This window comes from Phyllostomus hastatus, unplaced genomic scaffold (assembly GCF_019186645.2).
Source record: "Phyllostomus hastatus isolate PE091 unplaced genomic scaffold, TTU_PhHast_1.1 phas_scaffold_93, whole genome shotgun sequence".
Lineage (NCBI taxonomy): Eukaryota > Metazoa > Chordata > Mammalia > Chiroptera > Phyllostomidae > Phyllostomus > Phyllostomus hastatus.
In genome coordinates, this window is record NW_025334042.1 from 28305616 (window position 1) to 28321855 (window position 16240).

General features: G+C 37.4%; 1 protein-coding gene across 3 annotated transcripts in view; it reads right to left on the reverse strand.

Annotated features, from left to right (window-relative positions):
- The window catches only part of PDZRN4 (PDZ domain containing ring finger 4), a 319315-nt gene that overhangs the window by 87827 nt on the left and 215248 nt on the right, over nucleotides 1-16240 (reverse strand). The window lies entirely within an intron of this gene.

The following is a 16240-nucleotide window of genomic DNA, read 5'->3' on the forward strand; positions in this document are numbered from 1 at the left end:
CATTAATTCTACTGAGTCTTCTATGATCAAAAAACATTTTTTTCAAATCAGGAGAAATAATGAGTACTCTAATTTCTGTCTTTCATATGTAGTAATAAACTACATATGCATTCCATTCGATATTGGTTGCTCAGTAATATCATGGTTACTTGGATACAGTACAAAAACTATGATGTAAAAGTTACCTTAAAAAGCAACATTTTGGTTCTTAGAAGAGAGGCAGCTTTCTCGTGGCTCAGAGCAAGGTCTCTGGTATTTGATTTCTTGGGTTCAAGTCCTACTGCACTAGTGAGCAGTGGGATGACTATGGACAAGGTACCGAACCATTCTACACCTCGGTTTCATTGCTGGAAGTAGTTTTAACCGAGCAACTTTCATTGCTCGGTTAAAATGGAAGTAGTGTTACTACCATTGTCTACTGAGAAGACCAAATGAGTTAATATGCTTCAAGCTCTGAGAGTGATGCCTGGTATTAGGTAAAAACTCAGTAATTCTTAGCTAAGTGAATGGTAGCTAGAATACTTCTCAAAATTCTTTCACGGAAAGTGAATTACTTTTTATAATTTTTGAGGAAGTAAAAAATGCTTTAGCAGAATTATAGACCCATGAAAGTGTATCAATCATTTTTGTCATAGTTGATAAATAGTGCTATGTGATATGAAATATCTCAAATAGAATCAGATATTTTTAATAACTATTACAGAATAATAGTTATTAAATGCATGTACTTTTTATTACTTAAACTTACTTATTGTTATCTTTTGTTGGCTATCAATTAAATTGACATTTATTAGAAATACAATTAATTATGCTGAAAGGGAACTTAGGTATTAAAATGTATTCTTAAAAAAGTAAATTAACTTCTATAAAGAAATTTTTATAAAAGCAGAACATTCTATTTTAAATGAAGTATATTTCTGGCATATTTTTATCAATGATTTATGTTTATAATTCTCACTCTGTAATACTCAATAATCATAATATGATTATATCACAATAATGCAATTCATTGTAAGAGCTAAAACAATTTCAACCTGCATTCAGTAATCCATACAACCATCTCTTAGTTTCTGAACAAAAATCATCACAGTCACCATTACTGACATCATCAAAAGGCCTATTTAAATTCATTAAATATTTATTTAATACTATCTGTGAGGCAATGACTCAAAAGAGAAACCAATAGGTAAGTCCTCTCTGCCAAAGTAAAGAATAAACTCTCTTTTAAAATAAAACTCGTATATGGCATCAAACATAATGTACTCTAGAAATTGACTGAGTTTCACATGTCTCTCTGACATTGCTTGTTAGATATAACAATGAATAGTAAATAATAAGTAGACAAATAAACCAATAAAACATATTTAAGTAACTTCAGCAAGAGTGAGAAGAACATGACATTGATTTAAAAAATTACTCTTATTCTTTGGCCATGTGGACATTTTAATAACATTTGAGTTAACACAGGTTGCCATATGGGTGCGCTTTGCCACTTAAAGTTTCTCTGTTTCCTTGGCTATCTGCACACACAACTTTCTTATTGGGAATGGGGTCATTTTCAGCCACCACAATTAATGGAAACAATACCTAGAGCACATTATTAAATCAATCAGTGTTGTTAAGTAGGTAATTTGCATACTGGTACAGCAAGATGATTTTATCTGTTTATTCCTATCAATTTGTACATTTTCTCTCATTTTCAAACTTCCAGGTTGTTTATTATCCGTGGCTGAGATGGCTAGCTATCTGCTACAAAGTCGTGCTGTCCCAGTGTGGGGTTGTGGCTGTGGGTGCTGTTGAGCCAGTGACTATATTTCTGAGCTCCCCACTGCCCAGCATGGCTGCACGACTTGTTCTGGTCAACAGAGTAAGAGCAGAAGTGGTCAGTATCATTTCTGGTCAGGACTTTTAAGAAGCGGGTGGGTTTTTCTACTCTCTTTTTCCTTTTCTGTTGGCCAGAAGCAGAGGATTCGAAGCCACAGTGAGTGGATGACAGACACAAGACCACAGACAGAAGGAGCCTAAGGCCCTGAACCACATGGAGGAAGTCCTCCCAGCCAATAGAAGAAAGTGTCCAATCCCAAGCTACTTTTTTCCTCTCCTGCAGAGGTTCTTTATCAAAATAATTTTGACCTTTCTAATCACCATTATTACAAGGAAATGAGGATAGGATGGCAATGACTAGGCACACATTCTGATGATTTGAATAACAGAAATCAAAGGCAAGAAACAAAAGGGAACAAAAAGAGGTTTACTAGGTCATTTGTGATAGAACTGATTCTGATTATTTCTAATTAGTGACTGCAGATGAGGAGAAGAGATTATTATGGTAGACATTTAGTTTGCATGCCACATACTTGTGCAAAGATTACATTCTAAAAAGTGTGTGTTAGGTTTGTGGGGGGAGACCCAGAAAGTTTAAATTTTTTTTAATCATAGTTCCTACAACTCAAAAGGAAGAAGAAGAAAAAATTTTACTTAGGAAAGCATGGCTATTATTTAAGAATTCATAATTGCAGTGGATAAATGGGAGTAGGCAAAGAAGGTACACTTTTAGCAAAAGAAATTGACATTTTAGTCTTTCTGGTGGTTTTCCTTTTAAAGTTCAGTCAAGAACGTCAGTTTTGATATAGTTAGTTCATGTTTAACTCAATGTTTTGGGCTTCCTATCAGAGGGGTAACAGTACTCCAGCGGTTTTGAAAGGGAAAACAGCCCCTCATTTCTATGGGTGAGAAAGAGTTCCCTTCTAATGTCCACATAAGCCCATGGAATACTTTTCCAAATATTTTCTATGATGCAATTACTCTACTTTCAAGCTGATAGAGAACTAGTTGGGAGGCCTTTGTAAATGTTCACTGACTCATTTTTAGTTTCCACATTTCTAGGGATCAGCTGCATACTCTCTGAAATTGTGTCTCCTGTGCCTCAGGGTACTGTGGGTATACTTCAATTACAGCATCACTCAAATTAGACTGCAAATATGCTTTGTCCTCCTCCATTAAGGAGGCATGCTATTTTTATTTTTCCATCAATGAAGTGTAATGTCTATCACATAGATGTTCAATATGTTTGTTGAGTGAATGCTAGAATATCAATAGTTACAGAAGATATCCACTACTTAAGTAATTTACAGGGGCAGAGAACATTTCAGTAAGAATAGCAGCTAGTTTAGCAACAAAATAGGGGAACATATGATGAACTAGGAGTGATTGGTCGATTAAGTGGTTTCTCACTTTATATAAGATTTTACTTGGCCAGAAAGCTCCAAGTGCCCTGGGGCTTTTGGCATAAGGAGTTGGAGTCGCCTGTTATCACCAGCAGTAGATCAAAACCCATGGTGAAGCTACAGCCGGGGCTGGCTCTGGGTCACAGTTTTGTATTTCTGGTTTGTGGTAAGATGAGAGTGGATACATTTAACCTGGAAATCATGGCTGTGTGCTGGCCAAATGGCTAAACCATGTCATAGTGACAAAAGATCCAATTTTTTCCTCTGAGAACATTTAGAACCCAGGAAGTCCCTCCCATTCGACTTCATACACCCAAAACCTTCCATTTTTGTCCTGTTGAATAGAATAAGCATACTATTCTATGCTTATAGTCGGGTGAAGTAACATTTCTGTAGCACTGTGGCAAACAGTTCAACTGTGAATCATCCCTTAACACCTTTATATAAAAGACATTTTGGCTATTAATTTCAACTAACCTGGCTTTTGAAAGAATGTATGATTATTATGACATGTTTTCCCTCAAAACCAAGAGAAAACCTCATTCATTTTTTGAGGCCAATAACATCACAAATATTCTTTTCTGGGTCAATGTTTTCTGCACAATTATGGTGTAATGAATGAAAACTCCCCACCCACCAAACTCCCACCCTATCTACCCTTCTTGCCCTTACGTGTCATTGAAGGATACCATATTTGTGGTTGGGTATGCCGAGCTCCCATCAGGAGCAAAGCTATTTTGCGCTGTAATGCAAATGACTGCATTCATCAAAGGAGCTTTGTTAGTTATTCATTGTGTTCCTTATCATTCCTTTCCCAAACCCCAGCGACTCCCAGCAAGCACAGGGGTGCGTCACCAGCAGCATCAGCGCTGTCAGAGGTATCCTTATCAGGAGAAGCAGGGTGCACTGGGAATGACCTGCCAAGTCTCTGCATCCTCTCGTCTTCCCACTCCTTTGTGCCTGGAGAGATTCTTTGTCCTCATTCTCTGATCTGCTTTTCTCAGCATGGTTTGTGGTGTGAGACCCACAAGCACACCTGGAAAAACACACTGGAAATATAAAGGACTTGTGAAAACGCCAGGCTCTTTTTCTCTTCTTTTGGTACAAAATGAATTACTTTGTCCAGCCTTCCCACATGGATAAGCTTAGTTGTTTTTTCTCTTTTTCTTTCTTTTTGAAGCACAAATGTGATTCTTTAAAGATGCCACAGGACTCAGAGAAGCCTAGTAGGAGTGGAGAGAAGGAAAGCCCAAAAGGCATATTGACAAGTGGAGAAAAGGTCATCTAACGTCTCCGACAGAGGCAGGCACGGGGGGCTCTTTTTCATTACATCTAACGCAGCTTAACTGAGTTCAACACAGCCTTCGAGATCCTCTGGGGGGAGGTTTTCTTTTTGGACGGGCACTAGAGATTAATCCGTCTGTAATTTCTCCTGCTTTTCGAACTGTCAGGGGATTTGTGTTAGAGATAATGGCGGTATTAATGCCCAACCTAGGTGTAGAAATTGCCTTAATATAACAGGGATCATGAGGAGCACACCAATAATTGCCCCTGAGTGATGGCCCTTAAAGTAAACGGCAATATAGGAGGGACCACATCCAGCAGTCTTTAATGAAGTTTGGGGCTTTTCTGATGAGATTCTCTACACAATAGGCAGAGAATCGAGGCTGCCTCGTGAGTTTTAACCTCTAGCCTGGATTTAATATGGCCTTATTAAAGATCCTGGCCAGGTTCATTCTGGCATGAAATGTAATAAAACAAGGCACAGAATGTGCTGTAATTAAAGCTGTTTGGATAGTATTATCAGATACTTGATAATTAAGGGTTTTATCAGACAGTTGTGCTGGACAATGAAACAAACAATACACTGATAATGAACTGATAATGGCATTGAAGCCAAGGCTATTTTAAAAAGAACGGTAGAAACTGTCATGCATATATTTTCTGAAAACACTGTGGCAGTATGACTTCAGCTATATTTAAGTATCACTGGGTGAGATTTCATAAATGAACAGTTATCAGGAAATTGAAATGGTCATAAGTAAACACTTCTCACATTCCTCTCTTCTTCACCCCCATGCCCAAATGAACTGGAGGCAAGGAGAGAGACCAGTTAGTACCATAATGATCCAGACATGAAGCAGGATGAGGGCAGTGGGGTAAAGAAAAGGGAAGAACAGAGTTGATGTTAAAGAAGAGCAGCTGCCAGACCCAAAAAGAGTCTATAAATGATGCTATCACACTACTGCTGTAGCCATAAGCAAATGGGCAAATCTGCTATCTTTTCCAATACAGAGACTTTCCATTTCTAGCTCTGTTAACATAATATCTCTCCATAGCTTTTCTTTGGTCAAACAATTTTTCAGAAACATGCATATTTTTAAGTTTCTTGGCTTAGAAAAAAGGATTTCAGGAGAAAAAGGAAAAGAGCTTTAGTTATCCAATGTTTAGTGAGTTAGAAGTAAAATGTTCGTGGTTGTTTAATGATGTGCTTGGATGTCATAATTTAAATATACCTGTCTCTTCTACACCAACTCAATACAAGGTCCCTCCTCCCTCCACAACACAGAGTACAAGCCATGGAAGCAGATGTTTAGAGGTTACTTCTATGCCTTTAAAGAGAAAGAAGTATAATTGAGGATATGATAATTGCCCATTCACACTCACTCACTGTTAGTGGACAAGAGTAAGTAAAAGAGACACCATCAGATTCATGCACTGATAGAACAATGAAATTTAACCTAAATGGTTCTAAACAAGCTCCAGTCATCATATAACATTTTCATTATCACCTTCTGTCTCTACTTCTTTTAAGAGTGATAAGTGAATTCACCAGATGAGTGAATTAAAAAGAAAAATACGTAAGCTAATACTTGGCTGTTTTTATTTATGAATTCTTATACATTAACTCCATAGCAAAATATGTCTTTAATTCAGAACAGAGCAAAAATATATACTAAAATGAGCATTAGGAAAAAACCCATGACAACTACAATTTCAAAATGCATATTAATTGTGTCCATGATTTTCTAACTATCTGGGACCATATCTAGACTGATGCATTCCAGGTCCTGCTGAATGAGTGAGTGATTCCAGTGAATGTCATCCTAATGGAAATGGTGAGTAGGCACAGGTGGCCATTCTATTCACTTGTACTTGAGCTCTTCTGTTCTAGAGAATTGACCAACATATGAGAACCACCCTCTACTTTTTTCTGGAAGCTAGTGCAGTGGAAGCTAAGAACTGGGTTAATTCTCTTGGCATTCAACTGGATTTCTGAAGAGAGCCAGTTCTATGATCTGGTGAATGCATTTTGCTCCTGTGTTCATTCAAGATTATGTGGGCATAGAACTGCTTGACTATTCTAGTTGAATGTGGCTTGTATTATGGAGTGTGGAAGACAAAGCAGCCATTTCTGGAAGTAACTGAATTTTATTCCTATGGTGTCCCTGGATATGCAAGTCCAACCTTCACAATAGATTCACTGAGGAAGCCAGAAAGCCCTGGTCACCTTCTGTGTCCCAGGGCTATGGCACCTTCTCCGGGTTAGCTGAACTCCCCAAATCCCCCTACGTTAGGCCAGATTGAAGCCTTTGTGTGACTGACACAGGATCTTTAACTACTGAAGAGAAAGTATACTTTACATTAGATACATGTACTTTACATATACTTTACATAAGTATACATTAACTTATTAGAGACTGTGTCTAAGTATAGGTGCTTTCTGATGATCAATTTGACAGGGATTAAAATACAAATTTATTTTTACTGCCAAATGGGTGTAAATGTATCACAGTGTACCCTACTCTCTGATTTATCAAGGGAGTCACATGTTGGATATAAATTTGGGGATCAGCATATAATATTCTAATTCTATGATTCTGGTATGTGTACTAGCCCTCCAAGCTGCTATGGGTTCTCGTTGGTTTATTTAAAGATTGTGTGGTTTATGTCCACAATGAATAAAGCATTGTGCTAGATATTGTAAAAGATACAAAATCTAAGACAGTGTTCCTTCTTTCAAGGAGGTTATAATATAACGATAAACTCCCAAAATCTGAATAACTCTAATATAGGTCAGAATGTGAAGAACTTCATTACAAACTAGGAGTATATGGACTTTGAGAAAGTATAGGTGAGGAACTCAGGAAAGGATTCCAGGCTAGGAAGGTATTCCTGAGGTAGAGAAAATGTTTCCAGCAGAGAATATAGAATGGGCAATGTGAAAAAAAAATTCAGAAGTCAGGAAGTTGCCCAACTTGGCACTTGCATATTGGGAAGAATTGGTCGATATGGCTTAAGAGAACTCTTGTAACACTTCCTAAGCATACATACCTAGTTTTGTAATTTTATAGACAACTGGGAACCTCTAAATATTTTTGAGCAAGGGAATGTTATTAGATATTCTTTAAAAATGTATTTGGCAGTGGGGTGGCAAGGAATCATGGGCTGTGCTATTGATGCGAGAAGGGATTTCAGGGTACATGACCCCACCTTGGCCTTGGGGAAAACGGGATGTGCCAAGGGTCTGACAGTGGACACACCCAAGTTCTTTTATGCCCAGACAAATACTCTTGTTAATATCACTGTTGGATTATTATAATCCTTGTTTCTGTATTTTATAAGACCATTTTATTAAAAAATTGACAAATTATGATAAATAATTGTGTGCATTAACTTTTTGTGATATATTCTCTCTATTGCAAAGGAACAACCTCCCAATTCACTTAATTTTTACTTAATTTGGAAAAGTTTAAAAATCAATATTTCTGCCTTTTCCTTGTAGGTTAGCTAGAAAAGATCTTAGAACCTAGGCAGGGGATATTGTGTGCATATCCTTAAATATAGTCTAGGAATTCTGAAAGAATGACTAGGTGAAGGTGAATTTTTACCTGGATAGCTTCATTTGTTTTACTCAGGTAGAGAGATTAGCAGCATCTTGTGACTAATGATCAATGACTTCTAAACCATGTCAATACCTTTTTAGAGTTAAAGCATAATGAAAACTTAATGAAGTCTTCCTGGTACATTAACTTTCTATGAGAAATATACATAAGAAATGCATGCTCAGCAGTCGAAAGACTCTATGTGAGTTTTATAGGTATTCCTGACTTAACAATTTAGTTCCACAAACAATGAATATCTATTTTATTAAAAGCCCTATATCAAGCAACTCTGGAGGATTAAAAAATGATATATGTCAAGGCCAATGAACATCAGATCGTATAGGTTGTGAAGAAGCTGCGTGACATTGATGTGGCCAAGACCTCAGTGACAAGACCTGATGGAGAGAAGAAGAAGGCATGTGTGACTTGCCCCCAACTATGATGCTTTAGATGTTGCCAACAAAATTGCGCTCATCTAAATTGACTTTAGCTAGCTATTTCTAGACATAATTTTTTTCACTGTAAAAAAAAGAAGACGAAATGTAATCAGAGCTGTTATCAAAGTCTGACCCTTGGGAGCACAATATCAATATTAATGTTGAATGTGAACATGAATGACATTTTACTGAACATTTACTATATGCAAAGTACCCTGTTACGGGATTTGGGGTGAGGTGGTAAGTAAAGCAAATACAGAAGAGACAGGCCCTGTTCTAGAGGACGAAGAAAGACATGCACTCAATGAAAATACAAAGCACCCGCCAAAAGTTCAATAACGGATGCCTAGACAATATTATAGATTTTTGGAGAATTCATTTATTCTATTTAGGGCTCTGAGAAGACATCATAAAGTAGGTGACATTTAAATTGGGTCTTGAAAGTAAGATAGAATTTTTAAAGGTAAGGAAATAGGGAAAGGCCATTTCAATCTCATTCCCCAATATTTTCACGTGGGTAAAATCTGGCTAATGCATATCTATGTTAAAGGTTTGGAGAGGTAAGCTACCACTCGAGAATTACATGGGGAGATGTGGTTGTCAGGAAGCCTCCTGTCCATGTAGCTCAGTGGCAGCTTTTGCTGTTGCTTTTGTGTCTGTCATTCCCGTGGTTAGCTAACATGTCTCCCTGCAGCCCCAATCAAATGAACTGGGGTCTCACCAAAGGCCAAGACCCAGGGAAAGTGCTCTCTTCATTATACAGTAAACTGTGGAGCATCATCCAGTGTGGAGGAAAATGTTACATATCTGTGTCTGAGAAGGTAAAGCACAGAAGTAGAGACTCCCTGTAGAGGAAGAAATCAAACCGGTCCATTTGTAACTCTAATGAACCCTTGCAATCCACTTTGTTGTTGCTCAGTCCAGCAACATGAAGGTGACTAGTCATGACAGACACATCTCCATGAACCTGTCCATCTAGGGTGATATGCGCATTTTAAAGCAAAACATAACTCTATTCTTTGCTTTCCTATTCAAGAAGGCAGAGCAGATAGCAAGAAAGTAACAGAGCAGTTAGAGGAAAATCCTTTCTTCCTTCCCTCTCTTTCCACCTCCCTCTCTGTCTCCATCCCTCCCTTCTTTCCTTCCTCCCTCTTTCCCTCCCTCCCCCTCTCTCTGGACACACACACACACACACACACACACACACACGTGTGAGTTTGTGAACATTAAATATTTTTAGACAATTATTAGTAACATGTTACTTGCAAAAATACAATAAATTTCTAAGACACATTGAATATTTCAAAAATGTATTTAGGTAGGCACTCAGAACACTAGTACACACAGCTTGCATTACATTTTTTTTCTCAAAATAAATTCCCACTGAATTAATCTGTGAACAATTCACTTTCTCCACACTTGCTTTGTTCAAATTGAATAGGAAAAAGTTCCATTTAGGAAATGTCTCTCTATTAAGCTTTATTTCCAGCATGTTCAAATGAATGCATTAGAAAGTTTGGAACCAGTTAAATATAAGCTTATTTTCATTCAAATTGAAAAATTGCAACCTTTAAAAAATGCATGTTTAACGTGCAACATTATAAAAAGTAGCAAGTGAATACCTTTACCTATTCCTAATACCTATCTAAATATTTGAAAAGGAGGATATTTATTCATTCCAGGAATAAACTCTTTGTCAAAGCTGCAACCAATACATAAATAAAAAGACACCAGTAAAAACACGTGCTAGGCAGGCTATGTTTATGATCTCCTGACAGAAAATGTATAAATAGGGAAAATTTACCACTCATTCACAAGAGCCTAATGAAGCAGAACTAAGATCTCATGCACACTATTTCTCAGGTCGGGAACGTTGGCAATTTCTCAATTTCATGCAGAATAGCATTGTTCAAGTCATATCTCTTGGAACAAAGGTAATTTTTCCCCTTCAGTCAAAACAGTAACACTGTAATTATTCCAGAAGTTTTCATTTTTCTGAAGCTAATGTTAATTTAATGGGCATTCTTTTTCTATACTCCTGGATGTAGGTAAGACAGGGCTGTGTGGTCTACGGAATCAATCTGTTCCATGCATGGTGGTACATGAAGTACATTTAATTCATGTTCGTCGCAAGGCAAAATGATTTCTAGCGTCTAGCAGGCATTCAGAATTTAGAGCCCTGTTGTTGATAATAGCTTTCTGAAATAACAGAATCTTGGGGTGCATAAGACTATTCATAAAGGCTATTGAAAATATTACATCTCTTTAGCCATGGAATCTGATTCAGCCATAGTCATGATGAAGAATCCAGTACCAGCTAAATGCTTCTATAGTTAAGTCTCGTAATGGCTAATTGAAAGGTTTCAGTGTATAAAGAAAGCTTAAATACAGCCCAGGTTTTAGACAAAGGCATGCTTCCAATTTTTGAATGTTCATTTATATTTCTGCAAGCTGCATTACTGTGTTGGCCAAAAGAGGCATATGGAGTTTCAACTACTCTCTAAGCTGCACATTGTTAACTTGCCCATGGAAACACATTTCAAAATTCGTTACATCAGCCTGTGTGTCATATACCAGGTGTCAAGATTCTCCTATTTTTTACTTTCTCCAGTTGTTTTGAAATGTTGGTATGAAAAATCAGTTTAACAAAGTTTCAGGATATACTAAGCAGAGGAAAGTAATAAATACAAACAAGTCACCTCACTTAAACCTGGTTTGTGTCAACATGACTTTGGGCAATCAGATAGCTTCACATCCAAATCGCTGAGTGAAGCTGTCAATATTTGTGTGCATTTTTGATACCACTGCCCTACAAAACTTTTGAACTCAGGTGCTACACCTATGCCTAAGGCTTGTCCTTTTGCCTCCTGTATCTCCTTAGTGCCACTGCCCTCTTCCCAAGGGGTCCAATCTGACACATCAGAGACTTCTCTCCCTCCTTTCTCTCCATAACTCCTCCCACAGGAACCAGTCACCAAGTCATGATGCTCCGGCCTGGCTCCCTTCCCAGCTACCCTTTCTAAGCCAGTCCCGATGGTCCCTATTCTCATCTTCCTTGATTTGCCAGTGAACCTCTGTCTCTCTCCCTTACCTCCCTCACCAGTCCACCTGTAGGAGTGGCAGAGGAAACCTTGGGGCTCACGGTACTCAGTCTACCCTCTGAAAGCCCCCAGACTCAACCAGGTAGGTCTAACTTATATATTGAAGCTCCTTATTTCATTTGAAAAAACTAAAGTTTCTACTTCTAAAAATAATTGTGAAAATCACACCTACCTTGCTAATAATAACTTCCCTCCATTTTAGCTAAGCACATATCTGGTCTTGCCACACGTCTTTTTCAAAAAACAAACAAACAAAAAAACCCAAAAAACAAACAAAACAAAACAAAAATGTGAGAAGGTTTCTACCTGTATATAAAAGAAAACTCACTCTCCTCAGCATGGCCACAAAATCTGCCACAGTCTGCTTCTGTCTTACTTTTTGGTCACTTACTCTTCCCACCTTCCCCAAGACTAGCCTAATCCAGATTCCCCCAAAGTTCTGACCCTTCACTTTCACTTTCCTTATTAGAATGGAGCAACCCCATCTGGTTGTTCCATGTTCCAGAGACAGATTCAATTGTATGTTCTTCCTGAGATTTTTTTTTTTGTAGCTCCATTACTTACAATTCCGCTCCTTCTCTTGGTTGTCCGTTGCATTTTGCCTCCTTGTAAGGACTTTTCCTAAGGATGTTAAATCTCTGATCCATGTTCTAATTCCCCTCTGGAGTGCTACTATACAAGTGGCCTTGCACCTCCAGTGCACTTAAAATCTGTGTTGAATGTAATTGGTCACCATCAATTTTACTACTGATATTACCAAAAAGTTACTATTCTTTTTAGTACTGATATTACCAAAAAGTTACTAATCTTTTTCCAATTATTTAAAAGAGTTGCACTTTAAACTTGCAAATTAAATTATCCTAACTTAATTTAAAACAAATGTTTCTGAAATTGGTACAATGTAAACAAGCATTGGTTGAAAAGGTTTTGGTTCCTTAAAATTTGTATTGTAGTTACAACCATGTGACTAAACTGGGAATAATAATACAGCTATTTCATTTTATTGTAGCTAAAAAACAGGGAAAAAAAGGAGATTATTCTTCATGACTTCAAAGTTTTTTTGTTATAAAACTTGAGGAAGTTTAAATGTTGATTTTAGTATTCCCTAGAAAATTTGAAACAAAATCGTCTTTAAATTTCAGGCAACTTTTCCTCTTTGAAAAAGTTTTTGTGCTAGTCTACTTTAAAAAGCACCAATAGCAAAATACATTTGGGAAAAATGAAGTCAGTATTTTTGAGATCAATTGTTTACTTGAAAAATAGTATTTTCAGTCATATAACTTGTACCTAAGTTAAACTTTCATGAAGGATGCATAATAATTCAATGGCATCATGTTTATAATATATTCAAATGAATCAACTTCCATACTTCTTGTAGGGTCTACATCTGCCTAGATAGCACTGGAACCACAAAAAAAAATTAAAAGATAGAGGAAAACAACAGTGTTCACATGAGAATGATTAGACAAGGATCCAGTGAAGAATCTGAGACACAGTGTAGTTGACTACAGTGCCAAAGCACAGACAAAAGCTCATCTGCACTCAAGGAGGAGGACTTGCACTCTTGGGCTCACCCCTTTCTGGGACGGGTGCTGCTGTGGCCACACACCACGGCTGGATGTTCCACTTTGTCTTCTCTTTTGGCCCTCACATTCAATTGGTGTCAAGAACTTATCATTCTTAACTTTTTCTTTAAAATATCTCTTACTCTCCTTTTTTTATCTTGGGTTTCTCTGCCACACTGTATGAAGCTTGTAGCTCCTCACTTCCAGGCAACTTCCTTTGTCCTCTCAAATGTATCTGCACTGCCTCCTGCTCACAGGATCCCATGACTGCTCACAGGATCGGTCTAATCCAGTTAACACACCAGTCAGGACATTCAGAGGCTTCCCACAGTATGCCATACTTAATGCATTCACTCATTCACTCTAGCAACCAACATGTGTTTTTTTAAACACATAATATGCCAGATACTAAATAGGCACTGGGGATATTATTTTTTTTTATTTAAGCATGATCTTATTAATCTAGAAAGTGGGCCGCTTACTGGCTGTACAATCTCGGATTATCCTCTCACCTCTCTCAACTCTGCCAGTTTCCTTCTCTACAAATGGAAAAGCGGTCCTGCCTGCCCCCACTAAGGTCACAAAATTGATGGGAAACTTCAACATGAGGTAGGGCATTGAAAATGGTTTGTAGTTGCTAACAAACCACCATTAATTCCTTTGTATATTTTGGAGTTATTCTGAAAATAAATACAGTTAACTAACATAGGGAAGAGAAAAATTGGTTCCAGTTGATGTGACGGTGGAGGCTTTCAGGATTCAGCGTTGTCCTCTGAGCCAGTGTAACTTGTGTAACTGGATTCTGTCTGGGGCACAGTGAGTGGGAAATCTGTCACTAGAGTCTGGAGCAAAGGAGCCTGGAAAAGAATGTACTGGCAGTTGGTTGGAAGATGGCTTAATGCTTAAGAGATCAAAAGCAAGAAGATAAGATAAGATGGCTAGCAGTAGAGAGAAAATGTACATTCATGAAGTCCAGAAGATTGGCAGTAAAGGAAGGAAGGGGGGAAGGTGAATATGGTAGAGGAGAAATTCCAGAATTGGACAACTTAGATATGGTGGTTGGGACAACAGGATGAGGGAGAGAGCCAAGTAAGAGGATGACTCACAAATCAGTATTTGAAGCGAATGAATGACTTGTGATCCCCCTACCAGGGTAAAAGAGTGAATTTCTATTCAAAGGAAATAGGTTTACTATTGAATGATGAGTCTGAATTGTACACATCTCGGGGTAAATATGAAATACATATAAAGTAATACTCCCATAAAAGAAAGTATTATTAGAGCCAAACAAACTAATACAGGCTTTGAAGAAATAGCACTTTGTAACTATTTCTCATATTAATGTACATGATGTATGGGCAGAATCCTCAGATTGGGAAGAGTGTGAAAGAAGGTGCAGTACAAACTGCTTCCCTAATGATAGTGTTATTAATATTGCTGTTTTATTATTTTATTTATTTTTACTTTTACAGTTTAAAGGGGAATTGTTTTTCTCAGAATGCTCTAGTTGATGACAATTTTTTTTTTGGCAGAAATGCAATTCTGTTGTATGTGGATTAAAATGAGTTCATTCTTTGCTCCCACTGCCAAAGTACCAAGATAAGATTTCAGGCTTCCAAGATCTGCAACTTACAAAATGATGAGACTGTATTTTTTTTTCTGTGAAATTGTAGTGCCAGGAATATTTACTAAACTGTTATGTAAGGGGGTACTTTTAGTGTTCTCATTTTTAAGACCCCTCTTTGTAGGCTATTCCATGTTATTCATATTTTTATTAATTTTGAACTTATAATTTGTCGGTTTTTAAAGAAGCATTACATATTTAAACAAAATACCAGCACCCCCCAAAAAAAATTCATGAAGATTTTTAAAAAATAGTAGGATATAAAGACTTGAAATGGAAACTTCAAAATTTTAAGACCTTAAAATCTGTAGCAGTGGGTATGACTTCCTAAGAATTTCTAGACCTGCACTGTCCAAATCAGAAGCCACTGGCCAAATGTGGCTACTGACATTTGACTAAAGTTAATGAAATCAGAAATTCAGTTCCTTGGTACCTCTAGTCACATTTTAACCAATCAATACACAAAGGTGGCTAGTGGTGACTCTGTTCAACAACACGAATACTGAATATTTCCATCAACAGAAATTTCTGTTGATATTGCTAGTTGAGACCATATATTTACATAAGTGAAAAACCTGACTATAGTCTGATAGTTCTGTTTGACCCACAGTTGGTCCAGGCATTTGCATAGCCCATGAACATTATTATTGCTGGAAATGGAGACCAGGCAGGCCACATCCAATCTGACAGCTGTTCACAGATTTACTCCTGCGGTCAAAGTCCCAGAATAGCTCCCGCCATCCTTGTGACCGAGGTCAATATGGAAGAATGTTTTCACAAGCAAATCACCCCACAGACCCCTGGCCAGTCAGATTTTCTGAAGGGAATTTCAAAATAATTTCTTTCATAGTATTTGGTCAAACATTTCATTTACAAATTTCAGTTTTGGAAAATATGTGAATCTTTTCTGTCTCTTAAGAAATAAGTTCCTCTAACAAAACACAGAGATATGAGGAGAAACGAGGTGCAGAGGCCAAAGCCTTGTAACGGCCGGTGGGCAGGATTTCCCCCTCAGCACATTAAATCTTGTAATTAAACAAATGTTTTGTGAGCAGTGCAGAAATAGCTTGCTGTTCTGCAATTTGTTGAACACAAAGATAACATTCAACACATCCAAGAAAAACGTAGTAAGATTTGGGCCTTCCAAAATCACTATGGTTTTGGCTTCAGTTTACAATGATGGTCCATTTAATTATCAGCTATCAAAGAACATAAATGAGCCATTATGATAGCTCATCATAAGGGGAAAAAATCTGACATGGAAGGCATTGATCTAACTGGTTCTAGTACTGAGAATTCACCAAAATAACTCTGACTATAAACAGTGCTACAGCTATTAAATTCATCTTTAACAGATCAAACATTTCAGAGGGAGGTTGAATTTTAGAGCACACTGAGTA